The sequence below is a fragment of the Canis lupus genome, chromosome 27 (genome assembly GCF_048164855.1).
Source record: "Canis lupus baileyi chromosome 27, mCanLup2.hap1, whole genome shotgun sequence".
Taxonomy (NCBI): Eukaryota; Metazoa; Chordata; class Mammalia; order Carnivora; family Canidae; genus Canis; species Canis lupus.
Genome location: NC_132864.1, coordinates 46,783,078 through 46,795,069, shown reverse-complemented (window position 1 = coordinate 46,795,069; position 11,992 = coordinate 46,783,078). Strand labels below are relative to the sequence as shown.

At 41.0% G+C, this 11,992-nt stretch overlaps 1 long non-coding RNA gene and 1 pseudogene across 1 annotated transcript; both read right to left on the bottom strand.

Moving 5' to 3' along the window:
• Positions 1–2,382: 2,382 nt before the first annotated feature.
• LOC140619821 (uncharacterized) lies at positions 2,383–11,721 on the bottom strand. The gene is made up of 3 exons (XR_012019645.1): positions 10,557–11,721; positions 9,816–9,910; positions 2,383–2,709 (listed from the first exon to the last, which is right to left on the bottom strand). It is a non-coding gene; the product is annotated as an uncharacterized lncRNA (long non-coding RNA).
• Positions 4,520–6,756, bottom strand: LOC140619095 (peroxisomal trans-2-enoyl-CoA reductase pseudogene; annotated as a pseudogene).
• Positions 11,722–11,992: the final 271 nt, after the last annotated feature.

The window sequence follows — 11,992 nt, the reverse complement described above, 5'->3', positions numbered from 1 at the left end:
GCCCGACACGGGACTCAATCCCAGGACTCCAGGATCACGCCCTGGGCCAAAGGCAGTTGCCAAACCGCTGAGCCACCCAGGGATCCCCTCACTTTTGAAGCTGGATGTAAAAGTCCTAAACAATGAAACACTGACAAATCGTTCTCTTAAAAAGATGATCATGTATGATTGATACCAGGAATGCAAGAAGGGTTAATGTCATTAATTATTTAACTGTGTCAATGGCGACAGGAAAATCAAGTAAGGGATAGGAAGAAAATTCCTGAACCTGATATTTAGTAGTGGTGTTCTATATACACTGCCTTTAAAGTCAAATAAGAGCCACCATTCACATCCTGCACACCTGATGCACCCTGCACGTCCAATTCAGGGAGTGTCACTGATCCAGGGCCCACCCTGTTGCCCACAAGAATCCCTGGCAGCCTGGAGCAAGGGCCACACCTCACATGTGTTGCTCTGCACCAAGGACTGCGTGCAACAGACTAGCTCCTGGGAGACACTTTGGTTTGAGGACTTGCCAAGGACTTTGCTGAACCTGCTTGAGAGTGCCTGGTGGATCTGGCACACTTCCACCTCACCTTGCCTCCCTAATTGCCTCATCGCCTATGTCCATCTGTAGCTCTCCAAGCCTTCCTTGGCTCCTTCCTCATTTTCCTTCATAGACAACTCCCCTAGTAAAATCCTTGCACATTTTCCTATCTTAGCATCTGGTTCCTGTGGGGCCTGGACTAACTCAGATGTCATATCGCCGCTTCTATTCAACACTGTACTGGACATCCTGTCACACTTTTACAAGGAAAAAGGTTGTATGAGAACAGGAAAAGAAGAAACAAAAGTGCTAATAAATGTAGATCATATGACTCTTTACACAGGAAATCCAAGACAATCCTAGACAAACCTACAGAATAATAGAGTTCAGCCAGGTTGTGTCACATAAGATTGACATATAGACATCAGTGGTGCTAGTATGTATCAGTAACAACCATTTGAAAAATGTAATCGTCATGATTATAAGGTCCCAATCACAAGTGTACTAGATGGTCCTTAATAAAAGCAACAACAACAACAACAACAACAACAACAAAATAAATAAATAAATAAATAAAAGCAACAAATGTTTCTCAAGATGTCTTTAAAAGATTTCAAAATTTTGGACCAGAGTATATATAACGTGACAATCACTTAAATTGACTTTTAACTTTCTTATAAGTTTTAGATAATAACAACCATAACACACAGATTGTTAAGACAGCAAAAGGACACTGCTGGGGGGCTGCATGGTGGTGCAGTCAGTTGAGCGTCCAACTCTTGGTTTCTCCCAGGGGTTGTGGGATTGAGCCCTGCAGAGGGCTCCAGGCTCTGCGCTCTGCATATAGTTTGCTTGAGACCCTCTTTCCCTCTTCTTCTGCCCCTCCCCACCACCCTCTTGGGCTCTCATAAATAAATAAATAAATAAATAAATAAATAAATAAATAAATAAATAAATAAAGTAATTAAAAAAGTACACTGTTGGGAGAAATAAAATTTTTTTTTGGGGGGGAGAAATAATTAAATAAAATCTCCTGTCAGGGGATCCCTGGGTGGCTCAGCGGTTTAGCACCTGCCTTTGGCCCAGGGCGGGATCCTGGAGTCCCGGGATCGAGTCCCATGTCAGGCTCCCAGCATGGAGCCTGCTTCTCCCTCCTCCTGTGTCTCTGCCTCTCTCTCTCTCTCTGTCTATCATAAATAAATAACTCTTTAAAAAAAATCTCCTGTCAACCCAGTACAACCCCTTCACAAAATGTAGACAAGAATGAAAGTTTTGTTATTAAGCATTAAACCAGACCATGATGCCTATCACAGGCATTCAGCTAAAGAAATTGGAATGATAAAGAAATCTCACCCTTTTAGATAGCTAGGCAGAAACAATCCATTACATACATACAACTGTCTTAGTCCAAAGGAAAAATTAAAACTTGGAGCCAAGTGCTTGGACAAAACTTCCACAGAGTTAGGGAGACAGAACCCCACACTCCTCTGTGTTCACCTTTCACAGAGGTGGCTCCAGAAAGACACACCTAGAATGCAAAACTGGCAAAAGGCTTGTTCAGCTTTTTAAAAGATTACATATGTGTGAAAAGAACAAAGAAGATTAGGATCACAAATTTTTAAAAGGAAATGCTGGAAAGAAAAGCAGGGGAAGAAAGTGTTCTTTCCCTTTTGGCATGAGGGACACATCAAAGTTCTTGAGACTAAAGCAAAGTATTTGTTTTGTATATTTTTTAATTGGAGTTCAATTTGCCAACATATAGTATAACATCCAGTGCTCATCCCGTCAAGCGCCCCCCTCTGTGCCCATCACCCAGTCCCCCCGTCCCCCCGCCCCTTCCACTACCCCTTGTTTGTTTCCCAGAGTTAGGTGTCTCTCATGTGCTGTCACCCTCTATGATATTTCCCACTCATTTTCTCTCCTTTCCCCTATAATCCCTTTCACTATTTTTTATATTTCCCGAATGAATGAAACCATATAACGTTTGTCCTTCTCCAAATGACTTACTTCACTCAGTGTAATACCCTCCAGTTCTATTCATGTTGAAGCAAATGGTGAGTATTCATTGTTTCTAATGGCTGAGTAATATTCCATTGTATACATAGACCACGTCTTCTTTATCCATTCGTCTGTCGATGGACACCGAGGCTCCTGCCACAGTTTGGCTATTGTGGACATTGCTGTAAAGTAAAGTTTTTAGTTAGAGGCAAATTCATAGTCAGATTCTTCAATTACTAAAGAACACCGAACATATAAACTCTACAATTCATTTAATAAGAATAAAATCAACCACAAAGGCAGCAGAAGAAAGGGCATAATTACGAGCACTTGAAGATAAAATAATTAGCAGAAAAACAGCATTAGGAGAAAAATAGGCAGACTGTAAAGAAGAGAAAAAGAACTAATCAGAATTAGAAATGGCAAAGTGACTATACCTATGGACACGGATCATATCATGAGAACCAAGAGAAACAAAGACAGAACGAGCAGCACTATCAGTATTTTGTTGATGTTTGAATTAGGACAAGCATACACACTATCAACATTGGGAAAGCTGTGGCCAATGCAATATGACATGTAATGCTGGTGCTCTCAATAGCAATTAAAAGAAAAAGAGAAAAAAACCCATGTATTTCAGTGGAAAACTATGCATCCTTTATAATGTATACCCTTTTAGATTATCAGATTCTAGATTATCAGCTCAGATTCCTGTTCATTATCTTTGTGCGATTTTGTAACTCCTTGTATGTTGTAGGTAACTGATAGATATATAATTCTATCTAGCCTGGTAGTGACTTTCCGCTAATTTCCACCTGTGGAAAAGCAGTTTTATCTTTATTCATAATTCATCTCACCATCCCTTTATGTCATATAACTGCACTGTTTGGATTCTTCTTTTGAATTGGCTAGAACATCTGCCTCACATATTCACTTTATAACTCTATATGAGAGTCATGATTCTATCTTTTTTACCAATAGAAAGCTAAAAGAAAAAAATTTTTTAAAGGCTAATATAATAAGAATATTTTTATTGATGTGACTGGATGGGAATGTTGAGTATATCCAGCAAGAACTGAATAGTAAATGTACAATGGCAAAGTAACTTAGACACATGAAAGAAACCACACCCTAACCAGGCTATCACTAGGGATGACATTAATAATAAATATGTGAAATAAAATTAAGAATAGCAAATTATTGATGTAATGGAATAAAATTAACAAAACTAAAGACTTGTCAATGGGCAGAAAGCAAATATTGAAAAGATATAAATTCTTAACTTATTGTTATAATCAGAATATTTTTGGTAATCTGTCTAAATAATTATAACTTTAATCTAGAAGAAACAACAAAATAAGAGAATGCTAAAAGATACTAACTTTACCAGATATTTGCATAAAGTAATATTGACCCAAGAACAAAAACCAACTGATGAACATAAATAAAGGAAGCTCTCCCAAGAGCTCACTGTATTATTGAAGGATCTAGTCTTCAGGGGATCCCTGCATGGCTCAGGGGTTTGGCGCCTACCTTCAGCCCAGGGCGCCATCCTGGAGTCCCAGGATCGGGTCCCGCATCGGGCTCCCTGCATAGAGCATGCTTCTCCCTCTGCCTGTGTCTCTGCCTCTCTCTCTATCATGAATAAATAAATAAAATCTTAAAAAAAAGAAGGATCTAGTCTTCAGTATCCAGATTGTTGACTACAGATAGCTAAGACAAAAAGACGAGCTTCTTTGGAGAAGATTCCAGTGAAAGGTGGCTCAGCAAAGTGAGGGAAACTGCCTGTCACAGTTAAGGTTTAGGCAGCAGGAGAATCTGGCAGCTAACTCTTCGTCCTCCAACCTCCACTCTCAGAGCTTTCCCACAAATCCAGCAGCAACAAACCCTCCACAATGCTTCCCTGTCTCAGGGACACCTGGGTGGCTCAGGGGTTGAGCGCCTGCCTTGGGCCCAGGGCATGATCCCGGATTCCCCGGATCGAGTCCCACGTCGGGCTCCCTGCATGGAGCCTGCTTCTCCCTCTGCCTGTGTCTCTGCCTCTCTCTCTCCCCCCCCACCCCGTGTCTCTCATGAATAAATAAAATCTTTAAAATAAAATGCTCCTCTCTTCACAAACATCGGATAGCTTTGAGAGAGATGAATTTGTAAGATGCGGGCAGCCCCGGTGGCGCAGCGGTTTGGCGCCGCCTGCAGCCTGGGGTGTGATCCTGGAAGCCCGGGATCGAGTCCCGCGTCGGGCACCCTGCATGGAGCCTGCTTCTCCCTCTCCCTCTGCCTGTGTCTCTGCCTCTCTCTCTGTGTCTATGAATAAATAAATAAAATCTTTAAAAAAAAAAGAATTTGTAAGATGCATCACATAGGAAAGAAAAAAATCCACTACCAATAAAACACCCAGTGAGGGTAAGGCCCATACTGATTACTGAGATGCCAATCCCTGATGTATCCATGATGCACAATGAATAGGACTTTTTGGTAGGTGGACGTATAGCGTGAAAAAATAATTTTCTAGAGGGACACCTGGGTGGCTCAGCCGTTGAGTGCCTGCCTTCGGCCCAGGGCGTGATCCTGGAATCCTTGGTTCGAGTCCCACATTGGGCTCCCGGCATGGAGCCTGCTTCTCCCTCTGCCTGTGTCTCTGCCTCTCTCTCTGTGTGTCTCTCATGAATAAATAAATAAAGTCTTTAAAAAATAATAAATAAAGTATGTTAATTTCATTCATAAAAAAGTCTTTAAACACAGGCTAAACAACATTGGTTGGGGCTTAAGAATGCATTTATTTCAGGAATAGTTTCTGCTTGGGCATAACTGATAACATTCAAAAGGCAGAAAGTGATTTTTCCGTACAAATTATTATAACTCTAAAGTACCAAAGGGCATTCTGGAGATACTAAGACATTTGGGGATAAAAAACATATGTAGTTTCCATAGCTTGGCTTTATTCCTGAAAGACTCCCTCATCCTTTTGACAACAGAAATATCCCCCGCTCGCTAAGGCCAGTTGTATATCAAATACTCCCATATACAAAGACTGGCCCCATCCCCATCCACCAATTTTCCAGTGATAAGAGAAGCTACAGGAGACAGCAGGAAGCAGACCAATAGGGAGATCTCTCAGGAACTCCAATTTGCTTCGCTGGAATTTTCTTAACCGTCCAAATACGTCTTTTGCCAAAGAGCCATAGTTGTCAATAGCAGTCAGGGAATAAATGACGCCAGGGGCAACACAGTTGCTCCTTACTCCGTTCTGGCCTATTCTACAGCCAAGGATTTGGTGAGATTGTAAACACCTGCTCTGGCAGCTGCACTATACACAAGTCCTGGAAATCCATTTTAAACCAGGATAATATTATTCAGAATGGATCCTCCATGCTCTTTCATCCAGGAGTTGTAAACTGCTCTCCACATGTAGAAGGTGCTCATCAATTTGGTTTCGATCACAGCATGCCATCCCTTTGCACTGATGTGTTTTGCAGGAGACCTGAACTGACCTCCTCCATTGTTTACAAAAAATTGATCTTACCATAAATATCTAAGGTGGATTTGACCAAATTGTTCACCGCCTTTTCTTTGCAGATGTTGCATTTTATGGGAGTGACCTGAGCCTGGTGGGCTCAGTTCATCTGCAGTAGATTTTAGTCAATCAAAGTTACGTGACGCAATGACCACATTACACCCCAGCTGCAAGATCTTGGTCATGATGGCCTTTCTGATACCTGTGTCCCCTCTGGTGATGATGGCCAGTTGGTCTTGCAGCAAGCCAGCAACCAGCCAGCTCTTGCCCTTGTCCCAAGTGCCCATCTCCACCAAGCATCTGAGTCTTAGGAGTGCTAAAGTCACTTACATGGTAAAAAATAATAATAATAATAATAATATTTTTTACTTTATTTATTCTTGAGAGACACATACACAGAGAGGCAGAGACATAGGCAGAGGGAGAAGCAGGCTTCCTGTAAGGAACCCAATGTGGGACTCCATCTCTGACCCCGGGATCATGCCGTGACCCGAAGGCAGAAGACACTCCACTCCTGAGCCATCCGGGTGTCCCTACAGGAAAATTTTTATGTTTAAAAAAAAATCAATAGCCTGTCTAAATTATCTCATTTTATTAAAAATAGATTATCATTTTAAATACTGATATTCCGTCAGAAGTCTCTTATTGACAGTTATTTTGAATTTCAAACTATAAATAACCCAGAAATAAATTTTGTTAAATGCCTTTATCCAAATTTCAGGTTATTGAGTATATGCTTCCTTTACATCTTTTTCTCCTTTATGGAGATGATCATGTGGAATCTCTTCCTCTCTTTTGTGTCAATATGGTGAGGTTTGGTTTCGTCTTTTTTAAAGACTTTATTTATTCATGTCAGAGAGAGAGAGAGAGAGAGAGTGACAGGCGGAGGGAGAAGCAGGCTCCATGCAGGGAGCCCGATACGGGTTCGATCCTGGGTCTCCAGGATCAAGCCCTGGGCCGAAGGCAGGCGCTAAACTGCTGAGCCACCCAGAGATCCCCAATATGGTGAGTTTTATTAAAAGATTTCCTCATATTGGACTATCCTTCCATTTCTAGTATTTCTCACTTAGTCACATGCTATTATGACTATCAATGCCATTGCACCAGTATTTATCAATGAGATTCGTCTGTAATTTTCTTTTAGAGACCGTTTTGTGAATTTGTGTTTGGGATTTTTTTTTTTAGTGAAATAGCTCTGTCAATTTTGATCTGTGTTGGACTTTGACTTGAATCTAGTGTGGTCTGGGGTGAATGAGCTGGCTGAATGACAGACCCTATCCTGTGATAGGTGGAAAGAGGATACTTCCGTGAAAAACTATGCATTGCTCATATCTTACTTGTTCAGTCTAGTCTTCACTATTTCCTAGTCTTTCATGGTTTTTAAGCTACTTCAGAAGACAAGTGATAGCAATGCAAAATAATTCTTGTCTCTGGACATGTACATTCTGTCCTATTCAATTGACTTCTCCTCACTAGCCGGTTAAATAAATCTTTAACACTTGTTCGTTTTTGTATCTGCATGAGTCATGATTTTATCATTTTTAAATAATCTATTTTTATTGTAAAAATATATTTATATTATGTATATTTATGTAAAATATACATAAAATTGCCATCTTAACCATTTTTTAAAATATGCGGGTCAGTGGCATTAAGCACATTATTGTGCACCCATCACCACCATCCATCCCCAGAACTCTTTCATCCTACTAAATTGAAATTGTACCCAGTAAATAATAACCCTCCATTCCTCTATCACCTAAGCTCCTGGGAAACCACCCTTCAACTTTCTGTCTTTATAAATTGGACCGCTCTACATATCTTTGTAAGTGTGCTAGGAGGAAACACTTCCTACCAATTCAGATGCAGTGATCTAGAGACTATTAATTAACTGACAGATTTGGGATCCCTGGGTGGCGCAGCAGTTTGGCGCCTGCCTTTGGCCCAGGGCGCGATCCTGGAGACCCGGGTTCGAATCCCACATCAGGCTCCCGGTGCATGGAGCCTGCTTCTCCCTCTGCCTGTGTCTCTGCGTCTCTCTCTCTCACTGTGTGCCTATCATAAATAAATAAAAAAATTAAAAAAAAATTAACTGACAGATTTACAGGAGAAAAGACAAGATTAATTTACACACTCACGCAGGAGCATTCAGATGAAGAGGCTCCCTAAAGAGCTGGAGATAGACGTTTATATACCAACTGAACAGGGGAAAGCGATGGAAAGCAAAGAAAGAGCTTCTCTGGAAAAGACTAAGGAGCTTTTAGGAAAACAAATGGAAAGTATAATATTGTCATGTTTGCCACTTCTCAGATGCAAGTGGTCCAGGCTGAGAGTGAAACTACCCCAAAGAGGGATTTATGGCAGCTTCTCTCTCAGAAGGATAAGCCTTTAGTCAGATACATGAGACCCAGAAAGGCTTCTGCATTTGCTGTGTCATAAATGACTTCAGTTTAAAATAACCTTGCTCCAACTCAAGGGGTATAAGTGGATCCATACAAGTGGAATCATATAGTATTTGTCCTTCAGTGACTAGCTTATTTCATTTAGCATAATGTCCCCAAGGTTCATCCATGCTTACAATGTGTTAGGAATTACCTTCCTTTTAAAGACTGAAATAAAATTCTGCTGTACTTATATATTACATCGTGTTTATCCGTTCATCCATTGATGGACACTTGAGTTCCTTCCGCCTCTTAACTATTGTGAATAAATGTGCTTATGAATACAGCTGTACAAATTCTTCAAGACCCTCCTTTCAATTCTTTGGGGTATATACCCAGAAGTAAAATTGCTGGATATATATTTTTTAAGATCTTATTTATTTATTCATGAGAGACACACACACACACAGAGAGAGAGAGAGAGAGAGAGAGAGAGAGAGAGGCAGAGACACAGGCAGAGGGAGAAGCAGGCTCCATGCACCGGGAGCCTGATGTGGGATTCGATCCCGGGTCTCCAGGATCGCGCCCTGGGCCAAAGGCAGGCGCCAAACCGCTGCGCCACCCATGGATCCCCCAAAAGGTTTTAATATTTAATTGTAAAGGTGGGCAATAAATCTAAATTGTGGTATCATTATGATTTTTTCTTTTTTAAAGAGTTTACTTATTTCTTTTAGAGAGAGAGAACACAAGTTGAGGAGGGGGAGGGACAAGCAGTCTCTGCACTGAATGTGGAGCCTGATGTGGGATTTGACCTCATGACCCTGAGATCATGCTCTGAGTCAAAATCAAGAGTTGGATGCTCAACCGAGACACCCAGGTGCTCCTCATTGTGATTCTTAAAACGAGAGATACACAGTGACTTATTTTTCATGGCAAATATTTTTAGATCCATAAAGCTTTATGGTAATTATCCATGTGTTATTTGTTTTGGTCATGCTGTCAAATTTGTAATAAAGCTTCTTAACCCAAAGGAAAAATAAAGTTATGTGTAGCAAAAAAATTTTTTCTCTCTGTAGTGTGTTTGAATCTATTAAGATATATATGCTCCAGGGGCATCTGGGAAGCTGTCAATTAAAATGTTTGCCTTTGGCTCAGGTCATTATGCCAGGGTCCTGGGATCAAGTCCCGTGTTGGGCCTGCCTGCTGCTCCCCCTACTATTCTTTCTCTAATTGATAGATAAATAGATAAATAATCTTTTTAAAACAGATATATATGCTCCAAACAAACCTTAAAGAAAAAACAGCAAAATGTTATTGTTTTCACTCTTCACACACTGCTATAAACATTCTCATTAGCTCACACAGTCCTTCCAGCTGGCTTACGTATACTTACTTCCCTTCGGCTTCAGGGATTGGGGGAATGGCTGGAAGTGCACACGAGGCTCTTTTTGTGATAAATTGTAAGCAGGCATACATTCAGCCAGAAGCCTTCCAGATTGGTCATATAAAAACAAGGAGAGCAAAAAGAAAATGGAACTGAATGACTACCAAATTTCTACTCAGTACAGAACATTTTAGACTTACAACAGTAACTCTAAAAGCTCCCATTAAGCACGTTCAATATTAGTTTATAACCATTATCTCATTTAATCTTCACACACATACAATTTATGTGGTATATAGCATCTTAATTCCCATTTCAGAGCTGAGGAATGCTCTGCTTGAGGTCATGCAGCTAGTAATTGGAGCTAGGGGTTCTTAACATTGCATACTCTTTTCACCCTGGGGATGCTACTGAACTCAAAGGGCAGTTCTGAGGATTAGATGTGCTGAGGCACATTGTTTCCTTAGCCTCCTGCCTGCCATGGAGTAAGTAGTCATTCATTATATGATCGCCATTAGTATTGAATCATTACTATTTAATATTAACTTATATTAATACAAATAAAACAATTAAGTTATTAATTGTGCATATCTGGGTCCTATGTATAGGTTTTCCAACCGTTTTATTCAATTCCTGTACTTCAAGATCATATAGCACACAAGTGAGAATATCTCCAACTTTGTGATTATAAATTAATAAAGGGTTAAGACTAGGAATACAGAAGTACTCACAGTTCAAATTTTAACTCACCATTTGTGAAATTGTGGGTCAGGATGATGTTGTAATAGGTAATAGGGCCATCCTAGTTGCTGGACAATGTTCTGGTCAGGAGTCCATCGGCAGCACTTTGGGATGGGTACTCCATTCTGGAGTCTGACTTTCAACACTTGCAGTCCAGAAATTCAACTTAGTCAGTCTATGGAAAATTACTGAGGCTCTTGGAAATTATTAAAATGAACCAAACTAACCAAATAAGTAATCTTTAAATCATATTATCAATTGTGTATATATAATTAGAGACATACCTCTCCTAGAAGGGGCTATTCTATCCCCTTATTGACCTAGCAATGAGAACAAATTCTTGCTCACAGGTGGTCCATTGGAAATCACTTCCCTAACCAGAGTTAGGGAATCTCCCTAACCAGAGTTCTTCCTCCCCAAATCTCTCCCCTATTATGTGTTTTGTTTTCTGGTAGCAGTTATCACTACCTAAAATTATCTTACTTCCTCCTAGATTGTCTGCCTTCCTCCATTAGAATGGCAGGTTCTCTGATGTTTGTTCACTGCCATATCCCTAACTTCTAGAACAGAGCTTGACACATAGCAGGAACTCAATATATGCTTGAATGAATTAATGTCATCTGGAGGTTGTAAACCCAAGTTAGATGCAAGTCAACTTAAGCTTCTTTCCCTCAACAGGAAATAGTTGCCCTGTCACTGAACTGAGTTTAGGGACAGTCCTCAGAGATGGGTCGGCCCCCTCGGACTCAGACCCCAGAGCAGGTGGAACCTGGCCCAGCCCAGTGATCTGTGTGTCTGCTCTCTCAGCTGCCCTCCAAAGCCCTGGGATCGACTTGCCACACTCACTTGCACCCTGAGCCACAGCTTCTGGTATAAGCAGAAACCACGGAGCCTCCCAGTTTCTCTTATTCCTTTCTTCAGGTTCAAGGACCCCTAAGGCTCTGGGTCCCTAGTTGGTGTTCTGGACCTAAAGATATGGGCATCTGCTTATATCTAACTCTAACCTGTTGTGGCCCAATGATCTCCTCCCTGCAACAAAGAAGGACTGAGATATGTAGATTGAGAACTGTGATCCTTCTTGGTTGTTAAAATAACTTACAAGTTATTATGGTACTAATTTTGGGGAACAGCAATGGATACTGAGTTTGTGCTTAATGCTCGACTGTTCCCCTCCCATATTCCCATTAAATATGTTTGAGAACTCAAAAGGCTAACTCCCAAGACCACCCTGAAATAGAGTCCTCCAGTCTTTTTTCTTTTTTTTTTAAGATCTTATTTATTTGAGAGGGAGAGTATCTGCACACAGGAGTGGGGGGTAGAGGAGACGGGAGGGAGAGGGAGAAGCAGGCTCCCCGCCTGAGAGGCTGCAGCGCCTGGCATTCCAGTAGTGCTTTGTGTGGACTCAGGGGACCATTCCCCCGGTGACTTTGAAGGGAAGCCTTCTG